General features: G+C 40.0%; 1 protein-coding gene across 7 annotated transcripts in view; it reads right to left on the bottom strand.

The window, feature by feature from the left end:
* The window catches only part of AGTPBP1 (ATP/GTP binding carboxypeptidase 1), a 135,108-nt gene that overhangs the window by 107,144 nt on the left and 3,784 nt on the right, over positions 1–24,180 (bottom strand). The window contains exon 1 of one of the 7 annotated variants that reach the window (XM_060235430.1): positions 8,842–9,206. The exons of 3 other annotated variants lie outside the window; for them this stretch is intronic. The gene's annotated coding sequence lies outside the window, so the exon portion shown is untranslated. Of the gene's footprint in view, positions 1–8,841; positions 9,207–24,180 lie in introns of those variants that run through there. 3 more of the 7 variants (XM_060235431.1, XM_060235432.1, XM_060235436.1) reach the window with 3 other exon arrangements.

Raw genomic sequence — 24,180 nt, forward strand, 5'->3', positions numbered from 1 at the left:
GAAGAGTCTCAGAGTGGCTCACAATCTCCTTTACCTTCCTCCCCCACAACAGACACCCTGTGAGGTGGGTGGGGCTGGAGAGGGCTCTCACAGCAGCTGCCCTTTCAAGGACAACCTCTGCCAGAGCTACGGCTGACCCAAGGCCATGCTAGCAGGTGCAAGTGGAGGAGTGGGGAATCAAACCCGGTTCTCCCAGATAAGAGTCCACACACTTAACCACTACACCAAACTGGCTCAAGAAGGCGGATTTAGCAGTGGCTGCTATCTGGGCCTCCACTGACAGAGAAGTCTCCAGTAGCACCCCCAAGCTCTTGACCTTGTGCGTCATTACCAATGGCGCCCCGTCAAAAACTGGTAGGGGGATTTCTCCTCCCAGACCACCACGACTCAGGCAAAGGACCTCTGTCTTCACTGGATTCAACTTCAGCCTGCTCAGCCTGAGCCATCCTGCCACAGCCTGTAACGCCAGGTCCAAAGGCAGATAGCAGATCTCCTAGTTCTGATACTTGTGTTTTCTTGCTGTCCTTATACTTTCTAGAAGCTGTGTCAAGAGAGAAGTTAGTAATGCTATTTAAATCACAACCAATAAGAAGCTCTCCCTTTTGAAATGACTGAAGTTCCTGCAATGTTGCTTTTACAAATTTAGTCTGTCCTACATTAGGAGCATAAATTGAAGCTACTGTTATCGGTTGACCATCCAGATTTCCGATGCAAAAACATATCTCCCATTTGGGTCAATTTTTGTAGCTAGGCATTGAAATGGAGTTAATCTAGAAAACAAAATAGCCACTCCCTTAGCTTTGGAAGAGCCATTTGCATAGTAAGACTATGAAATCCAATTCAAATTCAACAGTTTTGTCTCGACCTTTTTAACATGCGTTTCTTGCAAACAAATAATGTGAGGTTTCTCCCTCTTTAACAAATTAGCAATTCTTTTTTTTGCTTAACAGGGTTTTAAAAGCCCCTGCAGTTCCAAGAAAATACCTTGTATGTACCAGACATCCCTTCCTTCCCCAAAATAACCAATAACTATAACCTTAAAAATCTCCAACTATAAATAGCAAAAAAACTCAACTCCCCCCTCCACTCTCAAGAGGGGAAGCTTCCACCCTCTTTCCTTAGGAAGAGTTAATAGGGACAAAAACCTTCCACTGCTCCTAGCCAGGAACTATTAAATACTTGGGAGGTACTACGTCAATGTAAGTACAATTAGGTATACCTCCAGCACTCCCCCCTCCTTGCTCTTTATTCTAATTCGGGTACCACGTATTAAATCTAGTGCTTGGTTTATTTTCCTTTCCTGTTTAACCATCAAGCATAATCTTACACTTCATACCTTTTACGGTTGAACTGTATACCATATAAAAAACAACTGTTTTATGAATTAAACAGCTTATTAACAGTTGTAAGGAGTATATGTGTATGATAGTAGTAAAATATTTACTAAACAATCAAACCAATAACCATTTTTATCAATACAGCTATATAAATTATTCATATGTCCTCTTAAGCATTGGGACTCTTTAAACAAGAGTAACTTCAGGTTTAGTATCGTAACTACCTCTATTATATTCCAACTAAAACTAATCCCCCTTTCCTTTCTTCTGATTACCTCTATGCTCTCTCTCTCTCACTCAGTTTATCACTCCGACGTTTTACCTAGGATTCACACTAAACTATTTCCCAGCCTTAAAATATGAATTTATTGTCTAGAAAACAATTACTCATTAGATTTAAGAAGAAATTTATCCTTGTCATCAATTCTATACTATTATCACTCCTGCCAAAACTCTCACTTTGGCCCATTCTCACACATTTCCATTAAATAAAGAATAAGATTTGTCATTCACATTCATACTCTCACACAAGCACTCTCAACCCCCTTTCCATTAGATATACAGTCCCACCATTGCCTTACCCCCCTCTCTTAGCCAATAATAAACAATTACCCGTTAGATTTCATTAATATTAATTTATCCCTGTAATCGATTCAATTATTAAATAATATTAATTTTCACTCTAGTACAGACTCTCACTTAGGCACACTCTCACACTTTTCCATTAAATATTATTTGTCATTCACATTCATACTCTCTCACAAGCATTCTCACACACCATTCCATTAGTTACTCAGTTCCATCCTTCCATTACCCCACCCCCCCCCCTTATAAAACCCCTTCCCTCTGCTTCTCTTCACCCACTCCTTTTTATCCCTTCCCACCCCAAAATCTACCCCATACAGCCCGTTAAAATTGTCTTCTATAGAAGAAAACAGAACAAATTTTAACTGCATTCCAACTTTTAAAAAAGTTCCAAACGCCATCTTGTGGGCTGTAGCTGGTATAACAATCTGTATCTTCTATACAAAAGGTAGATTAATGTTCCAACTTAATTTCAACGTATTAACTCTATTAATTACTGTTATCCTGTCTCAGTTCATTTTCTTCCTCCTCTGTAAGCTTAATATTTAGTTTGGATAGTACTTTTTTTCTTGTTTCTGCTGAATCAATTTTGAAAGTCGAGCCGTTCCTGTGGATTAAAATGTCCGACATATTGTTCCATCTAAACTTAGTAGTCGAATTGAACAGCTTTGAAACGAAGAATTTCAGATTTCTGTTTATTCAGTGCTTCCTGGGAGAGGTCCAGCAGAACGATAACTCTCTGGCCGTTGTGGAGTAGGGAACCTCTTGCTCTGACCACCTTCATTATGTGATCCCTCGTTTTAGGCGTCATAAATTGGACTAAGATGTCCCTGGGTCTATTTCTTCATGCCATTGCTAACGGCCCCAGCCTGGTTGCTTTTGCTATTATCAGGGCTACCCTTTCCTTCATATTCATTGCTCAGGCTAGTCAGTTTGAGATATATATAGATAAGTCCATCCATCCCTCCTCCACTCCCCTAAATTTCAAGTGGAGATTTCTCCAGCGCTGCTCCAAAATCATTATTCTTTCTTCTAGCCTTTTTTCGTTAGTATTAATTTCTTTTATCTCTGTCTTTAGTTCTAGTGAGGTTTCTGCAGCCTGCTCCGCCACTTTAGCTGTTATATCAATTTCAGTGGCCAGATCATTTAGTTTTTTGTTTATAGGCTCTAAGCAATTAGCTATAGACAGTTTAAAATCATCATTAATAGCTGAGTTGTCCTCCTGCTGTTCTGGGCTGTTGAGAGTTGTTCCGGGTGCCATTTTCTCACTCGTTCCTTGTTTTGACCTTGTCCCCACTGGAGATTGATCCTTTCTAAAATAGTCCTTCACCGAAGCCGATTTTATTCTTTTAGAGCTTCTTTTGTCTCTAGATGGGTTTCCCATTACTATTTTCGTGATTGTACCCGAAGTTTTACATGTAGAGCTGCTTCCAATGAGTTAAGGGGAGAGAGCTCTGCAATTAAGCGTCCACCATTCTCCCGCGACACTCCGCCCCCCCCCCCCCCCCTCTCAGCTTGGCTTTTAAAGTTACACTATCATCTTATCCCTCTATTAGATATATTGACTTAATTCTACAAAGATTCTTCATCTCCAGTCTTGCAACTGGAATCTTTCCAGTGCAATGACAGGACCTAGAAATCTTAAATCCTCCATTATATGTGGAAGACCAGGCTGACTGACAGGGCCAGCACTAGGGAGTCAGCCAGGTAGGCTGCTGCCTAGGGTGCCATCTGGCCACAAGGGCAGCAGGCAACCCCTTCCCTTGTGCACCACTTGAGGGATTTACAGCCAAGCAGCGCTGGGTCCTGCCAATGCCACTGAGTCTTTTCATCTGCCTGGTCACCTGAAGTGCAGAGACGGGCAAGGGTGCCCTCACCTCAGGGGCCATAGGGAGGAGCCAGTGCAGCAGTGCCACCTGCCCAATGCTAGACGTCCAGCTGGAGTCCCCATGAGGCTACCCCATTGAGTCCCTGCACCAGGAGCCTGATGTGGCTGGTCTGAACCTGAGGACACCAAGCTGCCTGTCTGCTTGCCTGTTTGCCTTTTAAATATTCTGTCAGAAGATCAACATCAGACCATATGTATCAGCACTCACTCTTTTGTGTGTTTAAGGTCATATATGCTTTATCATCCACAAATTCAGGTTGTAACCTATTTGCAATCTGTCATGCTCAAAGCATATTCATCTTTGAACAGTTTAGATGCGTAAAAAAGAAAAACAGTGCATGAGCAATTACATACTGCTTTGCCACAACTGCTTCCTCCCACTTTCCCCAGCCACCACATCTACCATCATCACCTCCAAGAGTTAAAATGCACAACATAAAAAATAATCAAAATTTTCAAATTTTGATATGAGAATTATTTAGATAAGGTAGCATCACAATGTTTCTTAATCGCTGCCTAGTTGCTTGAATCCAGATAAATCCAAGCATTTGTACTCTTGGACTACCTCATGGAAATATTAGAATTTTAGAATCTTTTTTTTTTTTTAGAATTTAATTTCATTTATATCCCACCCTCCCTGCCGAAGTGAGCTCAAGCAGCTTACATATTCATGCATATGCATGGGCATAACATATAATAAATAAGATAAAAACCATAAAGCAATTTAACAACCATAAGACATAAAAATTTACATTTCTACATTTCGGTGCTATGATCTTACAATCAGATTTATGTTTTCTATAGGCGAGTCTTAGATGGTCCTTTCCGCTGCTGCTATAGAGCAGCTTGCAAGAGGTGGGCTGGATGTTTCCTGAGAACTGTAATGGGCAGCAATCTAGTTTGCAAATGCCTGGTGGAAGAGTGCCATCTTACAGGCCCTGCGGAGCTGTATGAGCTCTTGCAGGGCCTAACTTCTTCCGGCAACTCATTCCACCAGCATGTGGCCACCACAGAGAAGGCCCTGGCTAGTTGTCATGAGCCTGGTCTCCTTAGGGCCAGGGATTGAGAGAAGATTTTGTGACCCCAACCGAAGTGCTCTCCGGGGAACATGTGAGGAAAGGCGGTTCCTAAGGTATTCAGGTCCCTGGCCATATAGGGCCTTAAAGGTAAGAACCAGCACCTTGAAATGAACCCAGTATGCAATAGGCAACCAGTGCAGTGCCTTCAGCCCAGGTTGAATATGCTTCTGTAAGGGAAGGCCCAATAGCAACCTGGCTGCCGTGTTCTGCACTAGTTTAAGCTTCTGGGTTCAAGATAAGGGCAGCCCCATGTAGAGGACATCGCAGTAATCCAATCTTGGGTGACCGTGGTGTGGATCTTACCAAGTTGTTGTGTTCGAGGTAGGGGACCAACTGCCTTATCAGCCAAAGTTGATAAAAGGCTGATGTGGCGGTAGCTGCCACCAGGGCCTCCATATTTAAAGAGGGATCCAGGAGCACCCCTAGGCTTTTAACCTTGGGCACTGGTGTGAGTTGCGCCCCATCAAAGGTTGGTAGTAAGACCTCAGTTCCTGGACCGCCACGACTTAGGTACAGGACCTCCATCTTCGTCGGATTCAATTTCATTCGACTCAGCCTGAGTCACCCTGACACAGCTTGAAGCGCCATGGTCAGGTCTTCTGGGGAGGAGTTGGACTGGCTGCCCATCAACAGATAGAGCTGGGTACTGATGACCAGTACCAGAACTGCATACTGATGACATCCCAGCCAAAACCTCTGGGCAATTTGGGCAAGGGGGCGCATGTAGATGTTAAATAACACTGGGTAGAAAACTGCCCCTTGTGGCACACCACACACGTGGGTGCCGTCGAGACAGTTCCTCCCCTATTGCCACCCTTTGTCCCTGGCCCTGAAGGAAGGAGGAAAACCACTGTAAGGCCAATCCCCGCATCCCAGCCTCGGCAAGGCGGCAGGTCAGCAACTGAGAGTCGACCGTGTCAAATGCGGCCGATAGATCTAAAAGCATCAGTACCGCCGAGCCACCTCTATCCAGATGCCTCTGGAGGTCATCTGTGAGAACAACCAGAACTGTCTCCATCCCATGACCTGGGCGAAAACCAGAAAGCTCTGTAACTGCGCCGTGACTGCCCTCTCAATGATCTTGCCCAAAAAAGGCAAGTTGGACACCGGTTGATAGTTTGCCAATGCAGTCGGGTCCAAGGATGGTTTTTTTAAAAAAGGGACTACTGCCTCTTTAAGAGGCTGAGAGAAGGTCCCTTCAGATAGGAGCTGATTGATAATTTCCCTCAAGGGAACCCGTAGTCCACCCTGGCCAGTCAGTTTTTTCCCTGTCCACACAAATCTTTTTAAACTTTTAGATTAATTTAAAAAAAACCTTGGAGCTCTTTTTACTGCAATACAGTGGGAATACAACATCATACAAATCTAAAAGAAAAGGCACCTGAACTGTCCTAATTAGGACCAATTCATGCATGTACATTTCTACAGGCAGTGTAGCCAATGGAGGTAATTTAAATGATACACTTGAACTAACAGACACAAAGATGGTGCAAACAGACTTGAACTTCAACAACTAAACCACTTCACTGACTAAGCCAAGCACCTGGGTAAAAAATATGCCTTTACTGGTGACTCTGAAGGTTTTGTATGCCCATGTTGTCAAACCCAAGTTACAAATATACCAGAGTATGACCTGGCCATGATCCTGTAACACAAGTGGCTACTGAACAGGTGTAAGCTACTTGGTGTGGTATTTGAGCCAAAGTTCAAACAACATGAAGATGTACTGATGCATGTGTAAACAAATTAGTTTACAATAAGGTTGACTGGCAAGAACATTCACAAATATTTAAGACCCAACTATTATAATGTGCTCAATTTATAAGTTGATATCACTGATGATTACCTGAAAGTTTCAGTTGGTACAAGAGACTTTCCCCTAGACTTTTGTCCAAGTCTGAGCCTCAACAGCTTTCAAAAGCAGTAAAGACCTTATTTAAGGAGATTTCTCGATAGACTGAGCTAAACAAGGGTAGACAACTTTCATCAGTTTTTTAAATTAAAATTTTATATTTTTACTATTACCTTTTAATTCTGATATTACAGATGGGGTTGGTTAGAAGCATAAATTAATGAACTGTCAAGCAGCTCAAATCTAGAATTAAAATTCCCATTGCAGGTGTTGGGAAGCAGATCTGGGTAACCGTTTTTCCTCCTCAGGGCTAAGCTGTCTCGGTCCAAAGCATCACATGAAGTGTCTATTCTCTGTGAATTAAGACCTCCTGGTAAAAGCCTACTCTGAGTAACTTTCTTTCCTAAAATAAGCGTCTATTAGAGGAGTCCCCAACATGGTGCCTGTGGCGCCAGGGTGCCTGTCAGTACCTTTTCTGGTGCCCATCAAGTGCTTTTAGAGAGTGGGAGGGACCGGGAGGGAGCTTTTGTCTAGTAAGTCTTCTAACTGGCCCTGCAGATTTTTAAAAATATTGCTTGGGCAGTAGCACAAGGATCCACACTGTGTGATTGAAGGTAAGCTGCAACAGCCATTTTGTGGCTGGCTCCACCTCTTGAAGCAGCCATTTTGTGGCAGCACCCATCACACTATATTAGAATTCCACAGGTGCCCGCAGGCTCAAAAATATTGAGGATCCCTGATCTATTATGACAGCTATTCAAAGTCACTCTTTTCAACAGTAGCTTTTGGGAAAGGCTTATGATCTGCAGGGCTAGAACACCAACAGCCTTCCAAAAACAAGTCAAACCACCTTTACTCAGTAGACCTTGAAATGGTAAAATTAAAGGGCTTCCTTTCATAATATGTTTTGTATAAATGGGGAGGACATGACCAAGTACACCCTCTGAAGAAGGGTAGGATAAAAGTACAACAGAGATAAAAAAAACCAGCTTGTAGCTCTAGCACATCAAGGCACAGAGATTATTGGTCTAAGTGTCAAAAGACCCCTTCTCTCCCCCATTCCATACAGACTCATAGCAAGGGCAGGGCTGTAGCCAGCAGGGGGGGCACATCTGCAGCACCCCACCCAATCTTCCCCAGTCTTTTCCTTTAGGGAAAACTGGGTGGGGTGCTGCAGATTTTAGAGAGGTGCACCCCTGTTGGCTATGGCCCTGAGCAAGGGCAATGCAACTAACTATAAAAGAAAAAGGAAAGACTGCAAACACCTCCCACACCTCCACTGTTCTACATCAGTACACGTTTCTCATATTCTAGACAGCTATTGACTATGCTGGCTGGGGCTGATGGGAGTTGTAGGCAAAAACATCTGGAGAGCTACTGTTGGCCACCCCTGCTCTAGAATATGAACAACTTTCAACAGACACAGAGGGACAGATGGATAGGAGTATGGGCTCACAATGCCAGGTCTTCTTAACTGTTGCACTGGTACAGGTAGGGAAAAGCACCTTACACAAATTTCTACTGAGTCCAGTGGGAATCTTCCACAAGTGAATTCAATCTTTACTTGGGTTTTAATGATCTGGTCTGCTTTTAAAGTGTTGCTTATATTAATTTTGACTGATTGTGGCTTTGTATTTACTAATTTAAGTTGGAAGGGCTCCTTGTAAGTAGAAAAAAACAAATAATTAAAACCAGAAAAGTCTGCTACCAAAAAATCAGTTTAAGAACTACCATAAACCCAATAAATACTCAAAAGCACTACCACAACCAGTAACTCCTAACTTGAATTACACCTAAATTTGGCAGACTATATTTTGTAAACCTACTCTAAAACCAGCACTGCTGATAAGTAAAAAGCACAAATTTCACAGATATGTAACAGACGTTAAGTTAAGTTAGGAGGCTCTTTTATAAGGGCTACCCACATAAACCAAGAATGCAACCTCTGCAAGACTATACCCTCCCCCAGCTATGTGCAGAACCCATCCTATTCCCACAGCTCAGGCGGAGCATCAGCCACACCATATTTATCTACCCGTACTCAGGGGAACAGCTGGGCGCTTTGCCGACAGGCAGGGACTCGTTAAAGGGGAAGCCAACCTGCCTGACTCTCCAACGCAGGCTGTCAGCCACCTTCTCTTTTGGGGAGGCGGCGGTACTCCTTAAGGCTCGGCCTCCTTCGCCTCCTGGCTCCGGACACCTTCAGCACCACCCCACCCTCAGCACAGCCGCGCCTGGCTAGGTCTAACGACCCCACCAGTTGAGAAGATGGAGCAAAGCCTTCGGCCAGGCAAGTGAAAAGTGGCCACACCGGACAACACAGAAGCCGAAAGCCTCTCCCGCCCTGAGGCGTCGAGCCTAAACGGAGGTGGAGGACATGGCAGGAACCTGTCCGCATCCTGGGGACGTCACTGCGCTCTTCTTCCCTCCCCGGGCGCGCACACTGACAGGCGCGTGTCCTCGCCGAGCCGCGCGCCCGCGCGCTCTCGCCCAACACGGACGGTTAAGCGCCACTCCCTTTGACTTGGTTTTCTCTCGTTCGCTCTCTCCTCCCTCCCCTTCCCGCAGCGGGAACTGCCTCCGCTCAAACTTGTCATCTCTCACCCCACCGGTGGTGGGTTGAGCTTCACCCCTAAATAACAGGAAGAGCTGTCGGGAAGGGAAGGAGTTTAGAGCCACTCTTTTACATACTAAAAGGAACACAACTTGCATAAGAGACTCACAGTGCCTCTGAAATATACTCCTCCTTGGTCTGCAAAGGCACCTCAGAACAGAACACCCATCATGCACATCTGACATGTTCCTGGCTTTCTAATATGTTGCATCAATAGGGAAGTTTTGTTGTATCGGCACCCTTCCAACCAGTTCAGTCAGTTTTGCCTCTACCTAGTGTTTTCCCAAATCTTCCAAGGGATACATTAATGTGGAGAATGCCTGGTTCAAGTAAGACCTCCACAGACACAGCAACAATGGTTTCTTTGATTCTGGCAAAACATTTCTCAGTTGCCACAATCATTCCCCCCTCAGGACTAGCAGCATATTAATCTGTGAAGAAGTTGGTTCATATAAGATATTCCCCATCTGAAAACATCTGCTAGGGAGCATTACCTGGAGACAAAACTACCTCACAAGCTCTGCAGCATCACAATGTGACACAAGGAACATGGGATATGGCTCATAAAGGGAAGGAATAAAGGTTAAGAATCTCGATTAGGTAAATAGTGTGTGAGAGATGACACTTCATCAACAGGTTATTTCCAACTGTCTTTCTCATATGGCAGGTGAGGCTCAATGTAAGTATTTTAAGTTACATTCTTTGGGGCAAAAAAAATCCTAACTTCATATATACGCTGATAAGATCTGGCCAACCTGTCACTGACCAGGAAAGACATTTTGGGTTCGGGTAGTTAGCTGGATGAAAAAGGCAATCAGTGTGTGGCAGTAGTAGAAAATGGCAAACTCTATGCCAGAGATTATTAGGAAAGGAGTTGAAAATGAAATAGCCATTTTTGAGCCCCTTGTACAGATTTATGGTCTGGCTGCATCTGGAATACTTAGTACAGTTCTGGTTGCTGTATCTCAAAAACACCATTGTAGCAATGGGGAAAGTGCAGAAAAGAGCAACCAATATTATCTGGAGGTTGGCACACACACCTTCCCTACAAGGAAAGATCAAGAAGTTTGGGGCTTTTTTTAATTTAGAAAAATAGGCAGCTAAGAGGGGCATAGTAGTAGTTTACAACACATGGGCATTTACTATTCTCATAGTCCACCATTTTCACTGAGACTTGAAGTGAATTACATAGAGTAAATCAATACAATCAATATGATGAGACATTTAATAAGCAATGGACTATGATTATAAAATCTGAACAACAGTATTATAGACCTGATACAGAATGCAGATAGAGATGGTTTCCACATGGGGACAAGCATGTGTTGTTTCCCTGTTGCTTCTGTGGCTGTCAACACAACACACAGGCAACATGGAAGGCTTCCTGCAGTTTCCCCGCACAGGTCCTTCAGCAGCAATAAACCCAGCCTCCATCTCTGAGTTTTTCCAGTGTTTTTAAACTGGTAACTAAATATTGTTACACTGATATAACACTGTAACAATGTGTAACAGGTTCTCTGAATTCCCAGCTCTCTCTTTTTAAAGTCTCTATCTCCTTTCATTACAGTGATATGCCTTTCCCATATCTCTGCAACAAAAGGTGCTAGAGAGCATTACTTTTTTCAATGAAAGCAGGGAATTCAGAGAACCTGCTACACTACTGTTATGCTCTATTGATATAATGTTAGTGGGGTGAGGAAATGGCTGCCATGCAGGATGGACCAGGAAAATCCAAACTTTCCTGGTTACACAGCAGCCTATCCAGGCTTCGCTGCAATCTTTCTTCAAACTTTTTAGAAAGCTGAAAAAGATTGGGGAAGATAATAATTTAAAAAAACAGCTTCTCGACAGTATTGAACCCAAGGCAAATAATCTTTCTTTCCCATAACAGAACTTGTGGGTACCCAATTGGCAGGAGTTGATGGACATACTTCTTTACTCAAAAAATATGGAATTTTCTCCCAAATAGTGGTGGCCTTTAAGTTGGTTTTAAAGGGTATTTAGACAAATTAATGGAACAATGGTCCATTAATGGCAATTAACCATGATAAGTAAATGGACCTTCATGCCAGAGGCATTTAGCCCTGACAGCAAATACTAGGGGGCAACAACTGCAGAGGTGTTGACCTATGTGCACTTTGTGTAACCTTTCGAGGAGCATCTCACTGGAAACTGCATGAAACTTGGTGACCAATTGACTAAGCACAGCCATTCTTATGCTCTCTTTTTGTTATATCCCTTTTTATTTCTTACATAATGTTAGGTCAACCTAAGTGATGAAACTTCAATGTAAAATTTTATATCAGTCAATCTTAATTATGGCCCAGAGGCCATCCAGAAGCAGACCCCCCCCCCCCCAGTATTAATAATGTATATAAAATCTCAGTTTACATTATCCATCCAAATATATTTAGCAGTTTAAGGGTCTGAATCTGAGTAGATTATACACTATATATTAAACTCAGGCTATGTTTTCATTGCATAAATCAGAAATTTAGCCACAGATTATTTTTATGCTATTTCAAAGTACTTTTTAATTCTTTTAATCTGTGAGACAATCTTTAATAACAGACAGCACATTTACTGGAACGTTTTAAAGTTTTTGATGCATTGTTGGCATTGGCCCAGCAGTAGTCTCATTTGTGTAGCGTACAGAATTAACATTTATTTTTAACATTTTTAACAGAACAGCATTCCTGGAGTATTTAGATAGCATTCTACACCTTTCCCAGATATGACTTATATTAGGTTTTAAGGAATGGAACCAACTGAATTGCTATATGAATATTCCTTGTTTTATATTGTAATGTAGCTCAATAGGGAAAAAAATAAAATTCTTCTTCTATAGGAAATTGTGCAGGGGAATTAGTAATGTGTAATAGCCCCCAAGAAACTATAATACCTTAAATAGAATATTCATGATATCAGAATATCATCTTGAAACAAAGAGAGAATTTTCATAAACATGGAAACTAGATTCAGTGCACAGACTGAATATTGCATTTTAATAACTGAGAGAAACTTAATGGAAAAACTAAAGGGAGTTTTCAGTACTTCTGCAGGTCAGAATTCTTGTTTATCTGCAGATGCGTTATTTTTCCGCACTCAAGAAAATGTTCACTTTAAGTTATTGGTCCAAATTCAAGTAAAGCGATAAAGGAACTAGGGTTTCATACAGCAAATTTCCTTCTGTTGATGAGCAATCTCTGAAGCACTATGGCTAAAACAGTGCTGCTTCCCCCCCCCCCCCTGATCTTTCTTGGACTTTTAAAAAAATGAATGCAAGCACTTCAGCGCCACTGAGTCAATGCATCTCAATGGTGCTGATATAGCATTTCAGTGCTATAGTGCAGGGGTCTCCAACCGGTACCGGTCCGTGGCCTGTTAGCAACCGGGCTGTGAGTTGTATAATTATTTCATTATATATTACAATGGAAGAAAAAGACTCCCGTCAGACTTCACAAATTTGTCCCTACTATTGCACCTACTTGTACAAAAAATGTGGAGAATTAGCTACTTATATACATGTTTGGTGGAACTGTAAACACATTTATAAATTTTGGCAACAAATTCAAACCCAAATAAGACTGATTACTGGCTACCACTTGCCTTTAAAACCAGACGTTTATCTACTACACAACTGGAAAGATCTCTCGCTTAGGAATGCACTTCTATTTTAATAAATATCCTAATTGCAGCTGCCAGTCTTTCTATAGTGGCTAGCTGGGTAAACTCCTCTCAACCTTCTTTAGAAAAGAAGGTTTCAGAGATTATGGAAACTGTTTATAATTAACAAAATTGCATGTAACTCATTTGAATTATCTTTAGAACACTATGAAAAGTGTGTTGTGTCTGTTTGGTTTCCTTTGATTTCTTATTTAATGGAACATATTATTGTACCTCAGAATTTATTTTACAAAAAACTGATTTATTTTTGATCTTGAACTAATTTTGTTTATTCTGCTATATTGACTGCTAGACCTTATAGTTGTCATTAAGATTAGACTGATCCTGTCTTTGTAAAATGTATGGACATGTCATCACTGTATTGATAAACATTCAATAAAGGAAGGAGGATGGAGGAAGGGAAGGAGGAGGAGGAGGAGAAGGAGGAGACAACATTTGGTTTATATCCTGCCCTCCACTTCAGATTTCAGAGTCTCAGAGTGGCTCACAATCTCCTTTACCTTCCTCTCCCACAACAGACACCCTGTGAAGTGGATGGGGCTGAGAGAGCTCTCCCCAGAAGCTACCCTTTCAAGGACAGCTCTGCAAGAGCTATGGTTGACCCAAAGCCATTCCAGCAGCTGCCAAGTGGAGGCATAGGAAATCAAACCCAGTTCTCCCCGATAAGAGTCCACACACTTACCCATCCACCACACCAAACCAATAGAAATAAAGTGCACAAATGTATCATCCCGAAACCATCGCCTCCCCTCCCACCTGGTCTGTGGAAAAATTGTCTTCCACAAAACCGGTCCCTGGTGCCAAAAAAGTTGGGGACCACTGCTATAGTGCTCACATTAGAATATTTTCTTAAAAATCTGAGGAAGATTGCACAGTGAAAAAGGGTGGGGGGAAAGCAGCATTGTAGGAAGCTCTATGGACATTTTAAACAGCACACCACAGCAATTCAGAAATACAACAAAGGGGTTGAAAATGCAAAAAAGAGCAGCTCAGCCTCACTTTGCTAACCTGATACAAGTGGGTTTGTATGAACAGGTAAATAAATTCTGCTAGTAGCCATTTATGGTCTGTCTGAAATGTCAGAAAAATCCATTAGCAACCAGTTACTAAAATGGAATACGACAGTTTGAAAAGGGTCAATGTTTTAAATGGTAATGATACCCTAGTTTTTATTTGTGGGTTCTATATAAATTTTATGGTCTATTTGATTACATGTTTTAGCTGCAAAATAATAGTACTGCAATTAAGGAATAAAATGTTGCTTCAAATCTAGTACTATTCTAAAATACCCACCATTTCATAATTGTATATGATTACTATTTTAAAAACACCCATTGGTACTTAATCAATTTTTTACTTATGTAATTGATTTTTCACCAAATATAAGTGATTGGTTTAAGAAGATATTTCTGTCTTTGGAATACTTACTGTATTAATGGAAAACATAATTCAAACACTTATCTTTACCACCACAAGATTATGCCTGTGTAATTGAAAGTGTTGGGGTTTTAAAAGTGATTATCTAGAAAAATCTATGTATTATTTGGTCTAATGGCATTTTAATTTTTTAATGTTTTAATACAATATAAACAGTGGCAAAAGCCATTTTAAAAGCATATACAAATTAATAGTTCATTAATTTGATTTCAAAATATAGAAATTCAAATTCATACTAGGACATTTCTGAATATACATTCCAAGTATCAAAATACATATTGGTTTAAGTTCAAACATTATTGTTTATAGACTGTAGCTATCATCTCCGCTGCTCTATTTCAATTTGCACATCATATTTCTAGAGCTATACTATCTTCAGTGTGGATATGCCAGACAAAGATACAGTGGGTACTGGGACCACCTATTATATAAATACCTTTGAAGAAAAAAACTATAAAAAATTTATTTAGTATATTCTTTCTCGGCAGTGTTATAGATTGTTAGATATTGTTCATAGTGTTATATATTGTTCTCCCCTCTTTGATTTTATTCTCACAATAACCATGTGAGAGAGCCCAAGGTCACTCAGCAAGTTTTGCAGTATAGTAAGGATTTGAACCTGGTTCCCCAGATTCTAGTCACTGGCAAAAAAATTGAAATTTGTAGTTATCTCAAATTTAGCGGGGTTCTTTGTACCCATAGTGATTCCAGAATTTTACTTCTCTAACAATAATAAGCTTCAGAAGGAAAAAAAAGAAGGAACAAAGAAGGGAAAAAAGATACAGCTAATAACAGTGGGGTTAGGGCTGGTTTTGACTGGAAAAACTGTGAGAGGGTGGAACTGGGGTGGGGGCTGTATGCAGCTACAACTTCAGTTTAAATAACTTCATAATTTTTTGATCATGGATCTCCCAATGTCTAATTTGTTCTGGCCTACAAGATCAACTAAAGACTTATGTAAGCTATATTTGAGATTTCCTCTTCAAGTAGCCATTGCTTCTTAAGAAAAGTAATCATTTAATTTTTTTGTGGTAAGAGGACACTTACACAGAATATCCAACTTGGGCCTGTGATTATATTGCTTTAATTAAATATGACAGCACACTAGAGTTCCAAATAAGAATAGCTAGTAAATTGTCAGTTGACCCAGTCAGAATTGGATAGATATATCAATTGCATCTTGTATATATATATATATATATAGGTATTATGTTTTCTGCTCTGCCATGCTCTGCAACAGAATTAAGACTCCAAAGCAATATGGGGAGGGACGGTGGCTCAGTGGTAGAGCATCTGCTTGGGAAGCAGAAGGTCCCAGGTTCAATCCCTGGCGTTTCCAAAAAAGGGTCCAGGCAAATAGGTGTGAAAAGCCTCAGCTTGAGACCCTGGAGAGCCGGTGCCAGTCTGAGAAGACAATACTGACTTTGATGGACCAAAGGTCTGATTCAGTATAAGGCAGCTTCATATGTTCATTTAAAGCAAGTTCCCAGTCATAGAGATCATGTAAATCGGGTCAGGGAAACCGCAACATGGCTCACATTACACATCTTGTGTAATAAGGCTCTTCTGATATATTATTTCTGAATGCTTCCTCAATTAGAAATAGTAAAGTTTAATTTTTTTTAAAAAACCACAGAGAAATCATTCCACCTTTGGGAATAGCATGGAAATACTAATAATAGACTGTAGCAGGTGACCTTTTTTCCCAGGCTAGTACATTTTTCTTGGATCCATTAAACATTCCTCACAGTTTTCAGAGCAATGTTGTTGTCTGCTTCAATATTTTTGCATTATAGATTCAGGAACTTTTTAAAATAAACATGGCATTTAAAGACTAAAACTCACCATCACAATCCATTTGTCACAGATTTCAATAAGCAGAACAGTAGAAGGGCTACCCCAGCAATTTAACGTATTATTTGATATAAATAATTAACTCTTACTAGTAAGTATAGACATGTTTCTTGTAAACAGCCAACCCACTTGGATATTGAACTCAGAAAAATTGTATGTGTTTGCATTTTAGTTGCTTAAAACTATATTTATAGGAGTACTTGGAAACTGATCACTGACACACGTGCATTAAGTCTATTTATAATCACTGAAAAGTTAGTACCTAATTCTGCAATAGGATAGGAAAGGATAGTTACTACATCATTGTAAGTATAAATAAGACAGTTTTACTTTACTCACTTTCAGTCTTCAGGAGGCAGCTTAAGACAATTTAGAACAGCATTTGTTTTATTTAGTTTTATTTATTGGTGGTCCTAAGTGAGATTTTAAAATGTCATCTTTTAGGGATTTTTTATCATTGTTGTTTTATATACATTCTAAGCCAACTTGAGTTCCACAAGGTAAAAAGCAGCTAATAAGTTTTAAATAAAATTACGGTAAGTTATGCTTTTGAAAACGTTAAAATCCAAAATCACATCTCAGTGGTATTGTAGTGATTTGGCTCCCAGAACTATTATGTGGGTTACATTCACAAGTAAAGCACTGCTTATTCCCCATCTCTTTTCCCTTCCTCTTAACATTTGTTATGCAAACAGCAAAGTTTCTCTCCCACTCTTTTGGGAAAACAACAAGAAGGGAAAATAATGTAAGTCTGCTATGCCCTTTGAAGAGCATCTGTTGATCACCTTCAGAAAGTGTTGTAGCCTTCCCTAAGGACAAGAAAGCAAGAGGCATCTCTAGATCAATCAAGCCCCACAGTATTCTTTGGCCTGCATTTCAGATCAACCATTTAATTCTTCCTATCAGTGTCAAGCAAGGATGTGTGCCATTGCAGCACATGCTAAAATGCTTAAAGTCAGGGCTTTTTTTTGAGCAGAAACACACAGGAACGCAGTTCCGGCTGGTTTGGTGTCAGGGGGTGTGGTCTAGTATGCGAATGAGTGCCTGCTGGGCTTTTTCTGCAAAAAAAGCCCCTTGCAAAACAATGGTGATGTCAGGGGGTGTGGCCTAATATGCAAATGAGTGCCTGCTGGAATTTTCTACAAAAAAAGCTCTGCTTGAAGTGTGATAAAAGAATCCACTTAACATCACACTTGAAAGTTACTTGGTCAATATTTTGAGTTTTGTTTTTGACTATTCTAAAGAAGTTAACTACATTACAGTTTTTACTGATAAACAAGTATAGTAATAACAAGGAGCATAGTATAGTAGCTAGTTGCTGGAGTCCAGTAACTCCCTTCCCCAAAGTGAGGAGTCTTGCTATCTCTAAAGAAAGCTTGCTCCATGAAAGGAAGACAAAGAGTGTAATTAGAACCAACTCAATATTGAGGAGCATTAGCCCCAAAGAGGGGTCTTCCAACTAGAATAAATCAGGGATTCTCAGTTTTGCCTAAAAAAATCTATTTGCAGACATGAAAGCTCATTAAAGAAAAATAAGAACATAAGAGTATAAGAGCCCTGCTTCATCAGGCCAGTGGGTCCACCTAGTCCTGCATCCTGTCTCACACAGTGGCCAACCAGTTGTTCTGGAGGGCAACAACAAAGCATAGAAGTTTTTCTCTGATGTTGCACTGGCACTGAGAGCTTTAGAGCCTCAGAAAATTAGGTTCCGCTTAGTCACTCTGGCTGGTAGTCACTGATAGGCCTATCATTGATAAATCTATCTAATCCACTTTTAAAACTATCTATGCCTGTGGCCATCACTACATCTTCTGGCAAATTCCACATCTAATCACTTGCTGTGTAAAAAAGCATTTCCTTTTGTCCATCCTGAATCTACTTCTCATAAGTTTCATTGGGTGTCCTCAAGTTCTAGTATTTTTGGGGGGGAAAGGAGAGGCAAACTGGTCAGTTGACCTAGTTTTGGTACAATCACATTCACTTTTAGGAATTCAGGAAGAGCTGATAAATAAATTCACAAATATTATGTACAGTTAAAGGAGGATCTCAAAGACCAGAATGAACACAGCTGAAGTGAAAGTCTGTGCACTGGGGAAGAAAGTACAAGATATACAATATGTTAATCATGTTGCAATGGCAAACCACCCCATAAAAAGTCTGCCATGAAAACGTTCTGAAAGCAATGTCACCCCAGAGTTGAAAATGACTGGTGCTTGCACAGGGAACAACCTTTACCTTTAATCATTTATTATTGGCTAACTGGGAAATTAGATCCAATCACACCTTTATTGGCATAACAAAAAGAGATATACAGAGATTTGCTAACCAAACAACAATCAGATATGTCTGTTCAAAGCATAAAAGGCTAAACGAAGATTAAGATCACAATAAAACCTGCTTAGAATAATTTTTAACGATTTCAGCCAAGAATTTGGCAACAGCTTTTGTGATATCGATTATGTTGTCATTTAATAGGAAATGGCAATCAATCCTATTTTTTTGAATGTAAGACGGTAAGGAAAGACAATCTAACAGAACCTTCCGGAGATTAGTATGCAGTTGGCAGTTCAATAAAATATGCTGGATGGAATCCGGCGAGCTTGACCCGCGTAGACAATGTCTCTCGCTAAAGGGGACTTGAAGAAATCTCCCATAGAGAACATTGGAGGGAAATGCATTCATCCTAGCCAGCATAAAAGCTCTCCAATGTTGCGGATTATCTAGTTCAGATAAATATTTGGTCATTTTCCTAGCCGTCTGATCAAGTCCAAGTGAGGCAGGAGAGCAGGTATATAACTGGACAGGACACAGTTTATGAGATTCTAGATGTAAGAGTCTCTGTTTGATAAATCTAAAATTATAAGATTCACCAGATAAAAACAGTCAATTGCAATTCCCATGTGTTTGAGTTTCGCCATGATTCCATCTTGCCAAGCAGCATTATAAGGGTCTCTTTTTAGGTAGTTGAGCAGGCTAGCTGGTTCAGCCCTATAAAATATCCGTAACCAATATTTAAAAGTTAGAGTCCAAGCTTTTGTTTCAATCAGAGATTGGCCTGTTTCTGAACAGATTACAAAATAAGGAACACAGTTGGGGACTCCTAAAAGTTGTTGCAGAAATGCAGCCTGGATATTTTCTATTTTTTGGTTCAGAGCATTAATTCACAGAGGGATACCATACAAAATTTGTGATAGTGTTTTAGCATTAAAAGCTCTGATTGCAGCAGGCAAACATTGGTTACCTTTTTTATAATAAAACTGTTTGAGATGAAGAACACCTAGCTATATTTATTATTCTGTCACTGTGAGCTGCCCATTTGAGATTGTAATTAAAGGTTATGCCCAAATATTTAAAGCATTTGGATTTCTCAATCTCCTGCTTGCCTATATACCATTTTTGTGGTCACCAGCTTTTAGAAAAGACCACAACCTTAGATTTGGAATAGTTTATAGCAAGTGAGTTAAGCTGGCAGTAATTGTTAAAAGCTTTCAGGCTGGCTCTTGTGGAGGAAAGTATAGTGGTATCATCAGCATACAATAATATTGGGACTGAGAGATCATTTAACTTAGGTGGGTGCCCATTTATGGAAGATATTGTGACATATCATTTAAGAAAAGATTAAAAAGATGTGGGGCTAACACACACCCTTGTTTAACTCCTTTACAAACTGGCATTTTTTCAGTTAGGTATCCTATAGATGAGAATTTTACCTGGCAAGTTGTATTTGTATGTAAATTCTTTAATAGATTTAACACGGGGATCTATATTAAGAGCCTTTAGTTTATTCCATAGTTTGTTTCTGTCCACAGAGTCGAATGCACTCTTCAGATCTATAAAAGCTACATAGAGCTTCCCCTTTCTTGTATTCATGTATTTGTCAGCCAGAAAAGCCAATGTGACACAATGGTCAATAGATTTTTTTTTTTTTGAAAACCTATTTGCTCTAGGCCAATAATGTTTTCCAAATGTATCCAATCTGTCAGCCGATGTTCTAAATGTTTTGCATATAGTTTGCTCATAATGGATAATAAACTAATGGGGCGAAAATTCTCGGGAAGATTTAAATTACCTTTTTCATAGATGGGAACAATTATGGAGTTAAGCCAGGAATCTGGGACAGTTCCGTAATGGTCAATTAATGTAAATAAGTTGGCCAAAGGTTCAGACCACCAGACTGCAATTTTTTAAAAAATCTCAGCAGGGAGACCATCAGGACCTGGTGCTTTGCCAACTTTTAAACCATCAATTAACTCAATAATTTCATCCGGTTCAACAGGAGGCCAAACAGGAAGATCAGAAAATACAGAAGCGTCTATAACAGTAGAGGGGACGACTTGATCTTCAAAAATCTTAGAATAATGGTCAACCCATGTTTGTGGAGAAATTCTAGGGTTGGTAAATGCTCTAGGCTTCATGCTATCTGAAACTAATCTCCAAAAGGATTTACTATCATTAGATTTTATGGCGTAAAGGAGTTGGTCCCAATTATGTTGAAAATACTTTTTCTTCTGCGGGGTGACATGATAGAGGTTTACAAGATAGAGGTTTACAAGATAATGCATGGGATGGAGAAAGTAGAGAAAGAAGTACTTTTCTCCCTTTCTCACAATACAAGAACTCATGGGCATTCGATGAAATTGCTGAGCAGAAAGGTTAAAACGGATAAAAGGAAGTACTTCTTCACCCAAAGGGTGATTAACATGTGGAATTCACTGCCACAGGAGGTGGTGGCGGCCACAAGTATAGCCACATTCAAGAGGGGTTTAGATAAAAATATGGAGCACAGGTCCATCAGTGGCTATTAGCCACAGTGTATGTGTGTATATAAATTTTTTTGCCACTGTGTGACACAGAGTGTTGGACTTGATGGGCCGTTGGCCTGATCCAACATGGCTTCTCTTATGTTCTTATGTTCTTCTTATGTTCTTATTTGCAATTACCTCTAAGAAGGATTTCTTACATTCTAAATATCATATAGCTTCTGTGTATCTCTTCCATATTGTGCTTCCTTAAATAAGGCTCTTAATTTCTTTTTCCAAGAAAAGCAGTCCTGGTCAAACCATTTGGATACCTAACTTCACCACAGCTTTAGAGCTGCAAAGATTAATCAGCAAGGCAAGTTCAAATAGGGCTTCAGCAATTGTTTGAATTTGTAATTGCCATTCCTAATTTTTTGAACCTCCCAGACTTAAAAAGAGAAATGAAATCTCTTTCTTGAGATAAAGACCACTTTATCCTTTTCATGACCTCACAAGAGACGTTTTCACTTTGAGATGGTATAGAGTTAACTCCCCTTGGGTTCATCTTTAAGGAAAAAACTAAGGGAAAATGGTCACTTTCAGTATGCGGTTCTATGGAAATGTTGTTAATAAATGAGAATAGATTTGGTGAGCATAGACAATAATCTAGCACACTGCAATCACAACAGGATGTAAATTCAATGGCAGATGGAAACTGGGGGAATCCATTAACTATTTGGACATCATGTTTGATACAAAATTTTAGTAGGCTTAAACCAGCTTTGTTAAGTAGAGTATCCTTGGAATGGTACGTCAGCCCAAGCTGTAGAGGTAAGGTCTCTATGTCCTCGTAGCCCAAGGAGGAGATCCATTTTTTATTATCAGAGCCAATTCGGGCGTTCAGATCACCCACAATCATAATCTGGGCTAAAGAGTACTGCCTGGATATAGACAAAATGTATTCAGAAAGTTTCTCCCAATAAGCAGTTAACTCTAGTTCATCATTAGAGGATAGAATGTACACATTAACCATGATTAGATGAAGTGCAGTAAATGACAACAACAATGCATGGGCTACAGGTGGACAGGGACTAAAAGCAGATACCTTGACTTGTAAATAGGATTTCACCAAAATTGCTAGACCTGCTTTACATCGGCCTTTTGAGTGAATTCTGTAAGCAGGAAGATTAAAAACTCTAAAATCTGCAAAGTTTAGCATTTCTGTAGACCATGTTTCCTGTAAAAAGATACAATCAAAAGATTTTAGGAAATTAATAAAATCTAAATCAGTTTGTTTCTCCAGCTTGCTATGTTCCAGGAAACACATCATAAATTCCCAGTTCCTGTTTCCTTTGTTAGTCACTCTATCCTTGTTATCTGATCCAATGACTTCTGCGAATCATTGAAGATACAGCCGTTGCGTTGCAAGGACTGCATCTCAGGCTGGGCCGTCATTGTGTCCATGTTGAATGAGTCAGAAAAAGAAGGTCGGGGTGAGGATTTGGCATTTTAAAAACCTGGTTGCTCTGAATGTTGCTGTGTCTGCTCACTGGGAGGCTGAGTTAAATTTTCTCAGTGAAGGAGTTTCCCATAGTAAAACTTTCATGTTCATTTTGGATTGCATTATCCTTCGAGATAAGTGAGCAAGTTGTTGTCTCTATAAGTAATTGGAAACAGTTTTTAGTAAGTTCCAGTCTCCCAATAACTGCATGTTGCTCCATAGTTGGTAGCTTTCCAAAAGAGTGTAGAAGATCAATATCTGTTGAGACCCATCAGGGACTTTCTGTTGGGTGTAGCCGGCTGGAGAATTCTGGAATTGTTGGCTTTCCTTGGGACTTGGAAAACTTCTTTATTTTAGAGAGTGTCAGGAGTGGTTCAGCCATTGTTGCATTTACAAAACAGCGAGCTAGGAATATCCCCTTTGTCCAGAGAAACTTTTTCTGCTTCTGAATTAGAATAGGAATATCAGGGGTTTTAAAAGTCAATAAAATTCTCTGTGGCTGAAATGAACAGTTTAAAAATTCCATGTTAAACAAATCTATTCTCTGATAATTAATCTGGAGAATTTCATAGATATGAGATTTAATTAGGTGACTGTTCCTCCAGCTCAGAATCCTATCTCTGTAGCTGCAGATTGTTTAACACACCTTATTTGGTTGAAAAATCAATTTTTGTGGTTTTTTACTGTATTTACCAACTACATCTAGCTCAGAGTTGAATACTGAGGAGGCTTTAGACTTTGACTCTAAATTTTCTTGAGCCACTGGAATTTTTGAGGACAGTTGAGATTGGTGCGTTTTTCTGGTTGCATTAATTAGCAGTTTTATATCAGATGCCAGGTTTGAAACCCTATCTTTGATACTTTTTGTTTTCAAAGAGGGTTTTAACTGTTCTGGCAGTAAGTTCAAGGAATGCTTACCCAAATGAGGAATTAACAATATCCTCATTATCAGAGTCTGCTGTGTTTTTAAATGCCTCAGGTCAGCCTCGTCCTCATGGGCAAAAGTGTTAATTGCCTCCTCCTCAATCTCACACTCCAAAGGAGAAAAGTGATTTGTAGTTTCAATAACAAAAGCAGTTGAAGAAGCTTTTTGTTTGGTATTGGAGACTAAAAATTCCCCAATCTTAGACTGCTTCTTAGCAGGGATAGAAGATGATTCCTTTGCATCCCTCGGACGCTTGCCGGAGCCATTGTTGTTCAAATTTCAAAGCAATAACAAAGGCAAGTACTATTAAGATTAAATAGACCTTAGAATGATACATGCAAAAATATTCTTTGCTCCAAAACTCTTTTTGTGAGAGGAAAGAGCAGCAGAAGTAGAGTAACCTTTTACAACTTGGAGAGGTTCCCAAATTTTTTGTACGGGAAAAAGCTCCACATAGAAAGTTAGCAACAACAAAAATAGACTTCCAGTCTTCATGGCCAATTGTAAATTAGTTGGCTGTGCCTGGCCAGGTGATAGCCGTGATTGGACTGCAAACAAGTGACTCCTTGTCGGTACTTAAAAATAATAAGAATGCCAAGTCCTTGAAATCATCAAGTAAAACACAGAAGGGCTAAAAAAGCAGCTTAAAGTATCTTGGAAGTATTTAAAACTACTTAGCGTT

The sequence above is a fragment of the Heteronotia binoei genome, chromosome 4, assembly GCF_032191835.1.
Source record: "Heteronotia binoei isolate CCM8104 ecotype False Entrance Well chromosome 4, APGP_CSIRO_Hbin_v1, whole genome shotgun sequence".
NCBI classification, from domain to species: domain Eukaryota; kingdom Metazoa; phylum Chordata; class Lepidosauria; order Squamata; family Gekkonidae; genus Heteronotia; species Heteronotia binoei.